The sequence below is a fragment of the Microtus ochrogaster genome, unplaced genomic scaffold (genome assembly GCF_000317375.1).
Source record: "Microtus ochrogaster isolate Prairie Vole_2 unplaced genomic scaffold, MicOch1.0 UNK26, whole genome shotgun sequence".
NCBI classification, from domain to species: domain Eukaryota; kingdom Metazoa; phylum Chordata; class Mammalia; order Rodentia; family Cricetidae; genus Microtus; species Microtus ochrogaster.
Window position 1 is genome coordinate 2,539,994 of NW_004949124.1, and position 15,669 is coordinate 2,555,662.

General features: G+C 46.3%; 1 long non-coding RNA gene across 1 annotated transcript; it reads right to left on the reverse strand.

The window, feature by feature from the left end:
- Window positions 1-1,635: 1,635 nt before the first annotated feature.
- Window positions 1,636-4,721, reverse strand: LOC101985297. Its single transcript, XR_258844.1, has 2 exons — window positions 4,364-4,721; window positions 1,636-3,083 (listed from the first exon to the last, which is right to left on the reverse strand). It is a non-coding gene; the product is annotated as an uncharacterized LOC101985297 (long non-coding RNA).
- Window positions 4,722-15,669: the final 10,948 nt, after the last annotated feature.

Genomic DNA, 15,669 nt, shown 5'->3' on the forward strand with positions numbered 1-15,669 from the left:
TGGGGTCAGTGACAGTGGCAAGAAACAGATTTTTCCAGCTGCTTTCAGGCTGAGATTTGCTCTGCATAATCTGGATGCTTTTATCTGTTTCTGAAAATAGACAGGAATTTTTTCCACAGGCTGCTCCAATCTGGCGGTGGAGACGTGAGGGAGGATTGAGGAGATGGTTGCATGTGGTCCGGTATATTCATGTGGAGCCCCCTCCTCCACCAACCCTTCCCTGTGCTGGGACCACACTATCTTAATGTCTCTTGAAGATGAGAGTCAGAAATACAGAGGATACTTTCCCACTCTGAGTTTTGCTTCACCTCGGAGTGAGCGAGCCTTCCTTTTTTTGCTGTCAACACTCAGAATCAAAGGTCTTGGTGAGGTCAGAAACATGGGTGCTTGACCCTGCAGAACAACACGCGTGGGAGACAAATGATGCAGGAAAGAGAATGGCTCCATCAGACTCGTGGCATCTGGTCATTACCAGGTCCACAAATTGTCCTCCACCTTTGTCCTAGACTACAAAGAAGCCTCACAAATTATAGACAGGACCTTCTGGAAGGTCCACTCTGGATTAGATCAGACCCATTTCTCAGCAGCTGGTCCCTCTCATCTGAGATCAAAAGGATCTTGAACCTTCCAAGTGCACTGCTGTCAAGCGAACAGCAGGAGGACCTCAAATCTTATTTACATAGCATTTTCTCTCTCCAATTATGCATTGGTTTCTTCTTGTTATAACCCTATCGTATAAACATGGAAACCAAGACACAAAAGGAAAACAATGTTCAGTATGAGGTAGGCAGTCATTAGCCCAGAAATGAATGAATATATCTAGGTACCACCTATATTATTTCCAGCAATTCATTTCAATTGCCATATATCCATCTATCAAAGAGATAGAGGTGTTTTGAGCATGCAGGAGCTCACGCCTCCTTTGCTTTTCAACTTGGAATGGCTCAGGCCTGCCGGAAACTGCTCTGAGCCTTTGAGACTGGTAAATGTGTGGAGCTTCATTGCAAGCGTCCTCTAAAGGAGGCCTTGTTACAAATGGAAACAAGAGAAGCATGCCAGGTTGTCCGAGTATGCTGACAATGCCCCGTGTCTCTGCGATACTTTCTTTGTCCTTGTGAGCTGACAGCCTCTCCTCGCTACCCCAGATAGCAGTGAGGGGGTAGGCTGTGCCTAGAACCTGTAGCGAGGGAGTCAGTTTCCTAACGACACAGCTTTGCAACATCAGGCCATGCTAGGAATGGACTGCAAAGTCTTGTCTCCCAGCTTTCACACCTGGTACTATGGCGTAGTGCGTGAGAAAATGACTTCAAGCAGTTGTGTGTACAGAGCTCTGGGTCTCACTGTTTTAGACCCTGGCCACCAAAGAGAACAAATGGGAAGCAAGGCACAAGGACAGAGGGAGACAGAGCGAGAGATGAGAGGGAGGGAGACTAGAGAGATGAGAAAAGAACTGGACCAACGGAAACAGGGAGGTAGTCAACGGCCTTGATATAACAGGGCAGGGCAAGCCAGAGAGGAGGGCAAAGGAATTTTAGTAGCGAGTGGATCTGACACTGGCTCTAGCTCTTGCCGTGCCCCTAAGTTGAAACACGAATTCTAATTGGTCTTAATAAGAAAAACCCGGAGTCAGCCATCAGGGGGTGACAGGTGAAAGATCAGAGAAGCAGAGTGGCCACTGGAGTAGTGGTAGTTTACCTCTACCAAAGCTCAGACCAAAGGGGTGATCCTATCCTCAGGCTGTCTCCTCAGACGGACTGCTCATCAGACTGACAGCGATGCTCCTGTCTCCTCTTACCGTATATCCCTCTCTCTATTCAACCATATCCCTTCACCTCCTTAGTGATGGGATTAAAGGCATGTGAATCCCAAATACTGGGATTAAAGGTGCAAACCACCACTCCTTAACTCTGTTTCTCTTTTAGACTGGATCAGTTTCCTAGTCCAGGGTAGCCTTGAACTAACAGAGATCCCTCTGTCTCCTAAGTACTGGGATTAAAGGTGCCTGCCACCACTGCCCGGCTTCAATGGCTAACTAGTGTGGCTAGCTCTACACTCTGATCTTCAGACAAGCTTTATTTGTTAGATCATACAAAATATCACCACACTAAGCTTCATGAGAGACCTAGCCAAGCAATCAGACCCCAGCCTGCCAGAATCTTCCTGCACAAAGCCACCCAAAGAAAAGGGGAACAGGGAGCTGGCTGGCTTCAGGTGCCTGGAAAGAAGTGGGCTGGCGTCGGACTCATCTCCTCTTCTAGAAGTAAGAGCACAGTGTAGAAACTTGCCGATGATGTCGTCTGGTGGCAGCTTGTACAAGAGGATCTGGTGGCACACAGGGCCACGCACTTGGCCACACTGTCCTTCGGTTTTCCCAGTACAGCTCAAGGTACACAGAATTACAGCCGTCTTTTAATAATAAACAAAGTCATAGAAGGAAAAAAATGGAGTTCATAGAGGGCCAGGCTTTTAAAAGGATGTTTGGAGTGAGGAAAACAGAATTCGCTGTCCCTGATGGTCCATCGGGAGGGTATGGTGTGACAAAAAGCACATGAGCTTCCACCTCAGGAAGATAAAAGTTTAGGCCTATCGTTGCCTTGAACCTCAGTGGTCACGCACATATCTGTGCAATGGGAAAGCGATAACCTGTCGTGCAGAGGATACCTGTTGTGGTCCTTAAATAGCATTTGAGAGATGGATATCTGTTAGCTATCCATGCCCTTTCTGCCAAGTCCACTCCCTCGGTCCAAGAACCAGCTTTCTGGGGGAGAATATTTAGAAGTTTCCACCTCCTTCCTTAGACTTGTTTTGTGCTATTCCGAAGAGGAACTTTCAAGAGTGTGTCGTCCAAGCCGTTCCTTTTCTGGTCCATACAGGTGGGTGGTTGAGTCAAAGTCATAAACCAGGTACAGAGTTGGGATTGAAGCACCTGGCTCCTTGGGCAGTATGTCTTCCTCCAAACCTTGTCTGTCTGTCTGTCTGTCTGTCTGTCTGTCTGTCTGTCCAGGTAATCTAGATGGTTCTCAGGGTAGCCGAGCGCCCGGCCTGAACACAGTGCTGACTCACAGTTCTTGTCTGTGATAGCCCTAAGAAGAAAAGATGGAGATGAAAATGAATGAACAGGAGGCCTGCCATTTTGTTTGTCCCTTATCTGGGGGTCAAAACAATTAAGCCCCTCATCTCTTGGGCGCTATTGGTTGGGGAGGGGCGGGCAGCAGAGACTTTCATTCGTAACTGAGCTCTCGGCTGTCTTTTCCACCTCAGGAGTCCTTTCTGCTTCCCGGTGGGGAGGTAGCAGTCATGACACTGTGGAATGCTCCGTCCACTTGCTTTGGATTTTAGGAATCCATTCGGTGACGATGCAGGAAGTCACCTCAATCTTTCTTGCCCGTAAGAAGTTTAAAACTGGCCTGAAGCTCGGGCTATTAATGGAAAATGAGTCAACTCCAAGGCCCTTACAGGTTTACACTACACAAGTAGTAGAAACCACATTCCCATAAGCCCCGATGGACATCTAAGAAGCCACAAGGCTTCCTAGAAGAGGCAGCCTCCTCCCCAGCTGTGCTGCCCTCTGCGTGTGTATGCTGAGGAGGTACGGATCTCCAACATGGATGCATTAGCATAAGCAGAGGCAGGACCAAGGAATATTTCAGATGAGATCTAGAGAGAATGGGACCACACCCTTAGCCCAACCTGGTGTTGGGACCAAGTTCAAACTCAGGATTTCCTTTCCTATAGTTGATGGAAAAAAAGGGTCAGACCCAGGGATTCTTCTAATTCCAGAGAAGGTTTCCCTTTTAGAGTAAAGGCCTGTGGGCACTGAGTAGGGCAAGTGGTTCCAGAAACTAACCACCACTGACATCCGAGTCTGGATTCTTCATGCTGGCTGGATAGCTCAGAGGCCTGAGTCCCAACCACCACATCCAGGAGGAGGCTGCTTAACCCTCACTTAGAGATATTGAACAAATGTACCTAAGAAAGTACAAGATAGACCCAGGCAGTGGTGGTCCATGCCTTTAATCCTAGCACTCAGGACTCAGGGGCAGGCAAATCTCTGAGTTTGAGGCCGGCATGGTCTACAGAGCAAGTTCTAGGACAGAGAGAGCTACACAGAGAAACCATCCTGGAAAAAAATAAAAGAGAGAGAGAGAGAGAGAGACAGAGACAGAGAGAGACAGAGACAGAGAGAGACAGAGAGAGACAGAGACAGAGAGACAGAGACAGAGAGACAGAGCCAAAGAGAGCTAGCTAGCAAGCAAGCATAAGTCAGATTGTGGGATATCTGAATTCCCTTTCTAGGCCAAATACCTATTCCAACTCCAGGCAAAGATGAGTTAATTTCCTTTCCCCCTCAATGATCACCTACCTGCTCCATTTCTCTCCCCGTGCTCACACAGGGATTAGGTTCAGGATTGAAGTGAAGTTTAGAGAGGAAGGCTTGCCTTCCCCCCTTTCTGTGCATCCACAAACACAAGCATGCTCTCGGACTCTCTACTCCTGGCCAGCTCTACCATCGCCTGAGCCTCATTTCCTTCCACGGCAGGGTCTTTGGAGCCCAGCACCGAGCTGCTGTTGCTCTAAAAATAGCCGTGTCCGTCGTGATGAATGGGAAGGCATTTGCTCTCCTTTCCCTGCCTCAGCGTTGAGCCTGACTCATGTTGGGAAATGACATTCTGTTAACACAAGCACTTTTGTTTCCTCCTGTGCTCCATCCGGTGAGGGCCCTGGCTGGGACTGGCTTTCCATTTTCAAAGCCTCTTCTGGGTGTGTGTGTGTGTGTGTGTGTGTGTATCTGATTCCATACCCCTATCCGGATAGCTTTAGACAAAAAGAAGAGAAGCATCCTGTACATTCCTGGAGGATGCTGAGGATGTGCTGGGCTTGAGCCCCAGCAACACTTAAATCAGGCATGGTGGCCTACTAGGACCTGTAATCCTAGTACTAGGGACGTGGAAGGAGAAGGGCTCAGAGACTTTGAGGTCAGCCTAGACTACATAAGACCCTTCCAATAAACAAACCAACAGAACAAACAGGTGGATGCTGCTGTACGGAAGGGGCAGGAAGGCATAACAGGAGTCTCGGGTTCCAAAAGTGGGCATAGAGTTGCATTGCCCAATGAGTCTCATTTTTAGCGATAGATGGGTAAATGGGAGGAATTGGACTTGAGGAGATGTTGGCTCTAGTACAGTTCCAGCAACGACTCTTGTTTCGAACTCAGGTATCTTCACTGGGCTAATAAAGAAGCAGGGTTGCAGGCTACTTTCTAAATACAGATGCTTTTGTATTCATTGGATGCATCAGCTGACAGGAGCAGAGAGGCAGCCTCTGTGGTTCTCCAGGTCAGTCTGGGGGAAGGACCAAGCAGATGCTTGAAGTAGGCTTCCTTCTGCACTTTCAGTGTCTCTGCTCCGCTCTGAGACTCCTTATAGCAAGCAGGTCAGGAGAGCTCTTTCTCAGAGGTCCTGGGCCTCACCTTCGCGGTGAGATCTTTCCTGGTGTCCACTCAATAGTACTTATCTTCTCTCCAGCTTGCCCGTCCTCCTTTCTTCTCCCAACTCTAAGACACAGCTTTTCTCCTCTTGACAGCCAATTACTAAGCAAGTAAGGACTATCCTGGTTGAGTTCTCTGTTGACTTCACAAAGTCCCTGGGCCATCTGAGCAGTGCTCTTTCTCATGGACATTTCCCTAGGGTTCTGTAGTTTCAGTATGTCCCCTAAAAGTTCACGTGTCTGAAGTACCATCTCCAACTTCATAGGTCAATGGTATTTGAGGCAGAACCTCTGAGAAGGTTTACATGAGATTATGAAGATGAGGTCTGTATGATGCCATTACTGCCTTTATAAGGGAATAAGAAATCTGAATTGGCATGATCTTTCTCTCTTATGATGGCATGATCTCCTTCATGTTATGACACAGCAAGTAGGCTCTTACCAGATGACAGCATCTTAATATGGGACTTTTTGGCTTCTAGAAGAAGAAGAAATTAAATTTCTTCATAAATGTCCCAGACTCAGGTTTTCATTATGGCAGCAAAGAAAAGCATAAGCCAAGAGTTATGCCCATATTTAGGGGGATCCCTGTTACCAAATCAGCTTCTCTGAGGACATTGATGCCCTTGGCTGCTCTCCAAACTATTTTGGTAGCCACTCACTCTCACTCCCTGAAGGCCTGACTGGGATCAACTCATATTGCTTTGTCTTTCCTGGTGGTTCTTGTTTGCACACATATCTCTGACTTTGACACCAAGATTTTCATTCTCTGTAGTTACTAGAGCTCATCTACTAAAAAGCAGGGATAAATGGGAGAGGCATATCGGGGGGATATATCAGGCAGAGACAGTGTCTCTCTACCCAGGGATGCCTCTTGAGGTTTCTCTACTGAGAAAGCCTCCAAGAGTCTGGAAAACCTTACCCACTACAAGTTAAGATGGCAGTAGGTTCCAGGGAATTATCCTGGATGTTCCCAGAGTGGAGCCAAAGCCCATCTCGGGATGTTTACATGATGACAGAAGCTTCCAGCACGGATCAATGCCATACACAGTTGAGCAACAGTAGCTTCTGCCAAGTCCTCTCCATTTGCAAAAGTCTTCTGCTTGCTAAGCATGTCACTTCCTTGCTGAGGGTTAACCGCTCAGCGAGTTTTTGATCTATATGTTGAAAAAGCAACCAAAGTCACTCCTACGGGCACGCAGCCGGCCGCTGCTCTCCTTCCTCTCTGTCTCTAGATGACATCTGAACAGCCCTGTTTTGATGGGTGCCAGAGAGTAACTCTTCTAAAATTAGAGGGCGCAGAGATCTTTTTCATTTCTTTTTAAACTTGGACCTTGTAAGTTAACCTTCTCCCCAGTGAGGTAGACTTCCAGACAAGCTGGTTTCACTGCTATAAAGATAAATGAAAGGCTAAGTGGAACCGTAGGCACCTCCCGGGGTTATAGCTGATGATTTGACAAGGCATTTATTCCGGGGCATAGCCTGGCTTCTAGCCAGACCCTCCAATGTAAGCTGAGCTAAGGAAAAACCCCAGTGAGGTGGATGACCCCCAGCATGGGTCCTCTGCTTTCCCGCCAACACCGCCTGGCATCTGGTGGAAGTGTACAATTAGTGATGCTTTTGTGGATAATGATTTGGTATCATGGAAGAAAGAGACTTGGTCCAAGATAATGTCTGGTAAACTTTGACATTATACCCTGACGCGGTCTTCCACTCACATAGAATCACTAAACAGCTCTGTGATCATATTACAGCATCATCCTCAAGAACCAGCTTGCCGTTGAATCTATCCCTGAATCCAGGTTTTTCTCAAACAAAAGAAACCCTGCTGTGTGAGGAGCTGGAATCACCAGATGGAAGAAAGAGTGGAGGTTGCCAAGGCTGCAAGAACCTTCTGAAGCTTTGGCCCAATATTCTTCATTGTATATAGAAAAAACCCAAGACTGAAGAACAGAGAATCTCTCAAAGTGGAAGAATAGGGCAAATGTGAGGGGCTTTCCCACCCTAGGCCAAGGTGCCCACTCCCCTCTACAAGTGGCAAAACCCTTTTACCCCAACCACTCTTAATGAACCTCTGAGGGTAAATGTCTAGGGGGATCAGTGATAGATGGAATCTCAACAGTGGACAGAAATGAAGCTGTTTCCATAGGTTTGGCCAGGACGTGAGATCTTGCTGTCCAAGAGGGAGACTTGAAGAAGAGGTGTTGGCCAAGTCCAGATTTTGCTAGGTCACAAACACAAAGTTCAACAAGGTAAGACAAGTCACCTCGGTCTGTGACACAGGTGAAAAACAGTGCCTGTGAGATCTTTTCAGATGATCTAACAAAAGAGCTGATCGTGTTGCTTACTCAACAGCAAGTTTGAAACACCTGTTGCCTGTAGCCCATCCTGCTATTGTGTTGTTGTTACAGGGAGCAGGGCAATCCAAGAGCTAGTCTGGGGGCTATGATGGAGGTGTTTTTACAGTGTACACGTGTCAAGGTACATACATGTCAAGGAAGGGGATAATAAAGTTTGGAAGACTCTCTTTCCTCTGACATCATGCCATCATATCCTATCTCTTTGAGGCTGTCACTAACACGACTTCTGAGATTTAATACTATCCTTGCAATAAAATGTTGGCAACTCACTCAGGGTCCTCTTGAGTGTTTTGAAACAGTGCTGGCAGGCATAAATGTAGTTGAAAGGACTTTGGCTCCTGGGACAGAGAAACATAGTCTCAAATCTGAGTTTGTTTATTAGTTATGTGACCTTGGGACACTTCTTCTCACTCAGAGCCCATGTCCTAACTGAGGTATGGAAAAGTCTACCAAAGAATGAATTCCCATGAAAATACATAGCTGGGTACCTACAAAATACATTCCATATCTTCAAAACTATTTCATGGGTAATTACAGGCCCATATGTATTGTACTAAGTACAGTGAGAGAAAGAGGAGACTTTTGATAATCTTTACTCTCAGGGGGACAAAAATGTGACTGGTAAGAGTGTCCTCTGTCCCAGAAATCACAAGCAGTATAGAAAGCCCAGCACGTCTCTCCTCTGCTCCCGCAGTTTCTTTGCTTTGATAGTGGCGGCAGGCACTTTCAGGGGTTGCCTTCCACGGTCCGCATTACATTGTTTTTCCATGGCTGGCTTCAGTTTATACTAGGGCTCCCTCAAAGCTCATAAAATTCCCCTAAAACCTCGTAATATTTCACCTGTGGAAGTTTATTGCCCACAGGATGTGAGCTATGTCCGTTTGGTTTTGATAGGTTTGCCATTATTAAACATGCACGCCCATGTCCTACCAGCCTTGTGAAGATGGCCGCCGCCTCCTGATTGGGCAGAGTAGGAAGTATCTCTACTCCTTGGAACCGATCTTAGGTCATTAGCAAGGATTTTTGTTCTCAGGTCCCTGAGGTTCAGGAGTTTGCTTGAGCTCTGGGCAGTGAACTCCATAAAGGTCACCCCAAGCTTACTCCAGCTGCTCAGACTCCTCCAAGTTGTCCTTTTCAGGAAACTCTTCATGGATGCATGCTGATCTGCATGGTTAGAAGCATTGGAGACTTGAGAGGGTTTTAAAGATGTTTGCGGTGACTTGAATGGGCATAGCCCCCATAAGGTCATAGATTTGAATTCTTGGTCACAGGAAGTGGCATTATTAGGAGGTGTGACCTTATTGGGGTAGGTGTGGCTTTGCTGGCAGAAGTGTGTCACTGGGGGTGGACTTCGAGGTTTCAGAACCTCAAGCCAGGCCTCATGTGACTCTTTCTCCCTGTTGCCTGCTGATCCAGATGTAGAACTCTCGGCTCCTTCTCCAGCACCATGTCTGCACCCTACCATGTTTTATGCCTTCAGGATAAAACTTATAAGCCAGCACCAATTAAATGTTTTCCTTTATAAGAGTTGCCATGATCATGGTGTCTCTTCATAGCAATAGAAACCCAAACTAAGACAGCCTTGTTGGAGGAAGTGTATCACTGTGGGGGTGGGCTTTGAGGTCTCATATATGCCCAAGTCACAACCAGTATCTCAGACCACTTCCTGTTGCCTGTGCAAGATATAGAACTCACAACTACCTCTCCAGCACCATGTCTGCCTGTACACACCATATCCCACCATGATGATAATGGACACCCAATTAAATGTTTTTCTTCACAAGAGTTGTTGTGGTCATAGTATCTCTTCATAGCAATAGAAACCCTAACTAAGACACCAAAGATGGTTGTTTCTCCAGGAACCATGAGACCCAGGTGACTGTCTATTTCTTGGTTCCTAGTTGATATCCTTTTTAGGCAGACATTTCCAGGGCTAGCTTCCAGCAGTTTTGGTTCACTTCCTCCTAGTTTCAAATTCAACGGAAAATGAGTTCTTGTTTCCTGAGAATTCTTTAAACAGAAAAAAAAAGTTACAGAAATGGGGCAGGTAGACATCTCTGGAGCTCAGAAATAGACGTCTAGCCATGGAATGAAGGAGGATGGGGTTTCCTAGGGGAAATGGGTGGGTCCTGGTGAAGCATGAGTGACAGATGTCTATGTTCTGCCCTACTGTAGATGAGCTCTGGAGCTGGGGGCAGCAGGCCTTGAGAGGCAAGAGCTGCCAATAATGAATGGAGAAGGTCCGCCAGCTGGAAGACCCCCTCTTTGTCAAAATTCAGCCCAGTACTGCAGAATGAACTAACCTGCAATGCAGACAAAGGCGCTGTCTCTATAGGCCAGGCATTTTCTATTAAGGAACGCCCGTGCCTGGAATGTAGGTGTCCTGTGGTCTCATCACAGTGGCCAGGTAAGCAGACAACATCCCCACCCCCACCCCAGGTCTTCTGCACAGGGACATTCTTTAAGAATCTCAATCCCCAAACTGGGTACACGCCTTTAATCCCAGCACTCGGGAGGCGGAGGCAGGCGGATCTCTGCGAGTTTGAGCCAGTCTGATCTACAAGAGCTAGTTCCAGGACAGGCTCCAAAGCTACGGAGAAACCCTGTCTCAAAAAAAAAAAAAAACCCACCAAAAAAAGAAAGAAAGAAGGAGAAGGAAAGGAAGAGAGAGAGAGAGAGAGGTAGAGAGGGAGGAAGGGAGGGAGGGAGGGAGACAGGAAAGAAAGAAAAGAAAAAAAAGAAACAAATCAGGAGGAGACAACTCTCACACAGTCTCATTCTGAGATTCTTGGAAGTAGGATCACCATTTCAGACTGAGGTAGAGGTAAGAAGAGCCAGTGATTGGCCGTTTCGCTTTTCTGACCTTCAGTTTGAACCCCAATTTCTGTCTCTGGGTTTTTATTAATTGTGCTATATTTCAGCACCCCCCGTTCTTAATCACGGGGCTCCTTCCTTCTTTCCAAAGGCGCTTGGAGAAGAGGGGCACTCTTCTAGGCAAGGGGCTTGATGGGGAATCATTCACATGACTTCACTCCCACACTGGTGACATTAGAATTTGCTCTTCCTTGTCTTCCTCTACTCTCAAAACTGGAAACACTCCTGATAAAGCAAAGACGGAGGTGACAAATCATGTAGGGGTCACATTCCTGTGTCTCCGGCTCTTGACTACCCCTAGGCTAAGGGAGTCTGGAAACCATCAAATGATTCAGAAAGTGAGCTGAATGGTTCTTCATGCTTCCTTTGTGGTGCCAGAGAGCAGAGAGGCAGCTGATGCAAGAATTGGACAGAGCAGGAGTTGAGCTCAGGATCCCCACAAAGAATATTTAGACATGCTCCATGGAGCTGTGTCTGGCTACAGAGCTTTGCTTGCTGTCGGGGGCTGGGCAGAGCTGGGTTCTGCTCACACGGTCTGTGTGCAGTCAGTGTTTACTGGACCGTCCCTGTTCCTAGGACCTATTCCATTGAAATAAGTAATGGTGCTGGGTGATTGGGGCATCTGGGACAGGCTCAGCAAAGTCTCAGGGGTTGGAGAAATGTCATTTATCTCATCTAGGCATGACAAGCAGGCAGCAGAGGGGAAAGTCTCTCATGGGACAGTGACACACCCCACACAGTTGTTCTGCGAGTTGAACAGGCTGTGTGTGGTCCAGTGAGGCGGGCGCCTCCTGGCACAGCCCTTCTAACTTCAGCCTCTGTCCATAGGGAAGACCTGCTGGGTTACAGCTGAGCCAGTTTTTTTTTTTTCTTTAGAAATTTCCTAAGACCCTTCACTCTGATCTTGCTCCACACAGTTAGTGGATCCCTGCCAGCACCTTCTCATGCTTTCACCCTCTTCCACATCCAGCAAGCAGTACCTACGTTGGCTCTCTCTTCAGTTTCCCTTTGCTCTTCCCAGTCCGTGTGGCACAGAAGCTTGGTCTTGTTTGCTTCGAGGCTGCCCTCTTTTCCTGCAATATAAAAGTTGGTCTGCTTCAAAACTGGTTTTTGAACTTGGGAACTTAAAAGATATAAACATTATCACAGCCCAGAGGGAGGCATGGAGACACAGCATCTAAGTGAGATGTGTCTTACACAGGATCCTGGAATAGAAAAAAAGTCTTTGTTGAAAACCAAGAAAATCTGAGTAAAGAATTTTAGTGGATAAAAGATTCAAAACAAACTGACTGTTCCCCTATTACAATTGTTATGATTTTTTAAAATGCTGCAAGATCCCCAGCAGCAGTAGGCAGCAGAAATGCTGTAGGTCCCCAAATGGTGGTAAAGGGCCATGTGGCGGCAGGCAGTGGGCTCTGGGAGCAGCCAATACCAGGCAGAGATGGCTGCTGGTCCCCAAGCAGTGGCTGTTCCCAGGCAGAGAGACACATGGAGGGCGGGCTAGTCCCAGTGAGCCTGGCGGTGTGAGCAGGCGGCCGGTAGGAGGCACATGGACAGACATATTGTACAGAATAGAACTGGATGTTTATTACTGGGGGGAGGAGAAGAGGACAGAGAGAGAGAGAAAGGGGGGAGCGGAGAAGTGGGGAGAGAGGCAGAAATGAAGCTGCCTTTCTGAGAGGAAGATGGAAAAGAGAGAGAGAGCTCAGGCCGGAAGCTGAAGATCATCCTGCCTCAGTGGATGGGGGAGGGAGTGGGTGTGGCTTGTACGGACAATCATAACAACAATACTGTTTGAAAAATCCAAGATTTCCCCCAAATGGCAGATATCTTGAAGAGAATTAGATCAAGAACTAGAAAAGGAAAGGATAAAGATTTCTTTTTTTATATTTCTTTTTTATATTTCAGTGGGTAATTACATGTATTTTCCCTATAATTTCATTTTTTCCTTGTAGCAAAATTATTCAGGGGTAAAAAACTGACCCCCACACATAGTGTTTCTTTGTTTACATAATGAATCTATTAAGATATACTTTCATACACGGCTTGTCACCCGTTTGGAACATATGACTCAGTGGCTTTAAAAACCAGATTCGGAGCTATCACAACTCTGCAGCACGAGCAGCTTGTTCATTGTTTATTCGTTTGTTTATGCTGGAGATTGAACCCAGGCCCTCACACCTGCCGAACATTCTACCACTCATTCATATCCCCAACACTGTTTTTATTTTTATTTTGAGACAGGGTCTTGCTATGTTGCTCAGGATAACCTTGAGCTGAATCTGTATTCAGGAAGGACTTGAACTTACCCTAAAATCTGGGCAGGCTTTGAACCTGTAATCATCTCACCTTAACCTCCTGAATAAAGAGGATTATAGACCTCCATAACCTGGCTTAGCAATAAACAACATCTTTAGAAAATAGACACTGGGGTAATGAGGTGTTTACGTGTGTCTGCATACACATGCATATTTAATTCTACAGAAGATCAATTTTAGATATGCTGACCCGCCTGAAGTAAAATCTAGCTTACTGCAGTTTGTAAGAAGCTAGGAAACATTTTTTCTGTGGCTTAAGGGAAAGTGCCCATGCATTCCTTCCTGATCCCAGTCCTTGAGGTAGATTTTGTCACTCCGTCATCTCAAGAAAGGTCTCCCTATAAGGGAGACTGTTTTCTCCATTTCTTAGATGAAGTAGCTGAGGGTTCAAGCTATCCAGCTGCTCAGTGGCAGAGCCACAGATTTGAAAGCAAGTTGGTTTGAATTCATGGCCTCTTTCATAAAGCCCTAGATGCTTCAGAAGACAGAAAATGGCCAGTGGTCTGCTCTAGAATGGTTCTCCTGTGAAAGTGGGAAGTTGGAGTCTGAGCTTCTCTGTCACCCTGAGAGCCACACAGAAAAAGCACTGCCAGGCTGCATCTCCAGAATATAACTCCAAATCCCTGGATTGTCTATCCAGCCAGCCATAAAGTCTAGAGGTTTGGTGAAGGCGCTAATCACAGGCCTTCTGCCAAAGGAGCAGTGACATGTCCTAATGTCATGAGTCCTCCGTCTTCTGAGGTCAGGGACAGTGAATGACTCTAGAACTAACCTGCTCTTGTCTTAGTCCTAAAGACTCAGCAACCAAGGGGCAGACTGTGGGGGTTTGGCCCTAGATATGGGAACTATCTGCTCAGGAGCCAGTTAAACTTCTGCCCTCAGCTTCCTCTTTCTTCCTTGGACTTCTTGACCCCTTAAGTGTATCTTTCTATTTATTTATTTACATTTTGTTTGGCGTGTGTGTGTGTGTGTGTGTGTGTGTGTGTTTTCACAGCTTTAAGCATGTTTGGTTTTTTGTGCATGCATGCATCCATGTGCCTCTGGAAGTCAGAGGACAACCTTGGATATCAGTCCGCAGGAATACCAGCTGCTTTATTTTGAGATGGGATCTCTTACTGGCCCAGAGCTCACGGGTTAGGCATTTAGGCTGTCTAGCCAGTGAGCCCCAGAAGTCCTTCAGTCTCTGCCTCAGTGGGATTCCAAGCAAACTGCAGGTCCTCAAGCTTACAAAGCAAGCGCTTTGAGCCATCTCATGGTTCCTGCTCTTCTCTGTTGGAATATAGCTCTCATGCATAGGTGTTTTTCTTTTTTTGGTGTTTGTTTGTTTGTTTGTTTGTTTGTTTGCTTTTTCAAGACAGGGTTTCTCTGTGGCTTTGGAGCCTGTCCTGGAACTAGCTCTTGTAGACCAGGCTGGTCTCGAACTCACAGAGATCCACCTGCCTCTGCCTCCCGAGTGCTGGGATTAAAGGTGTGCGCCACCATCGCCCGGCTTCATGCATAGGTTTTAAAGATAGATAGTACCTACTATTGGCAACTCGATCAGAAACAGTTTCATTTATAGGTGGAATTTAAAATGGAATGTCCCATATGGAAAGCGTTTGGTATTATTTGTGGAAAACTTAAGTAGAACTCAGCAATTTAAGCTCCTGAAGTTACTAATTATGGACGTACTTACACAGGTTCAAAGATATGCCAGGGTGTTTGCTAGACCACTTGGAAACATTAGACGCATCTGTCAGTGTGAACTGGTGATAAACACCGGTCCAGCCACACAGAGCTAATTGATAGTCATTGTTGACAGGGATCCCATATGGTTTCAGAGACGTATAGAAGATAATCTATATGTAATTGCTTGAAAGCAGTAGGCATTAATGGTTAATAATTATTAGCAGTTTCCTCTGTGTCAGATACATGTGCTTCTGTTCACTGCCTTATTTAATTCTCAAAGCAACTGTGTACCTATTGTAACCATCCCCACTTTCAGAGTAGACTTCTTACAAACTGTACCCCTATGTCACGCACCTAAGAAGCAACCACGCCAAGGTGGCGATGGAGATCTGTCCTCCTCCTCCTCCTCCTCAGTTTTCCAATGTAGTCACCTTTGGTTCATTTATTTTGAGACAAGCTTTCACTGTGTAGCCCAAACTGGACTTGAATTTGTGACCTTCCTGTTTCCAGCTCCTAAGTGCTAAGATTATGAATGTATATCATCATGTCTGGCTTTATAATTGTGTATCTGTAAAGAAGATAAGGAAAATACATGTATGATACAGGTAGCAATTGTTCTTTATCTTTTCATGATCTTGGAAGTATATATATTTTTCTTTTTTCTTTGTTTTTGTTTTGTTTTGGTTTGGTTTTGGTTTTTCGAGGCAGGGTTTCTCTGTAGCTTTGGAGCCTGTCCTGGAACCAGCCTTTATAGACTGGGCTGGCCTCGAACTCACAGAAATCCACCTGCCTCTGCCTCCAGAGTACTGGGATTAAAGGCGTGTGCCACCACTGCCTGACTCACTTTTCTTCCTTTTATGCAGTGTTTCTTGAGCTCTTTGTGAATGACTCACATAATTCTAATCTCTCTGTGTTTGCTTGTTGCTTCTATTATTTTACAGATTCCTTGTAGGTTAAGTACT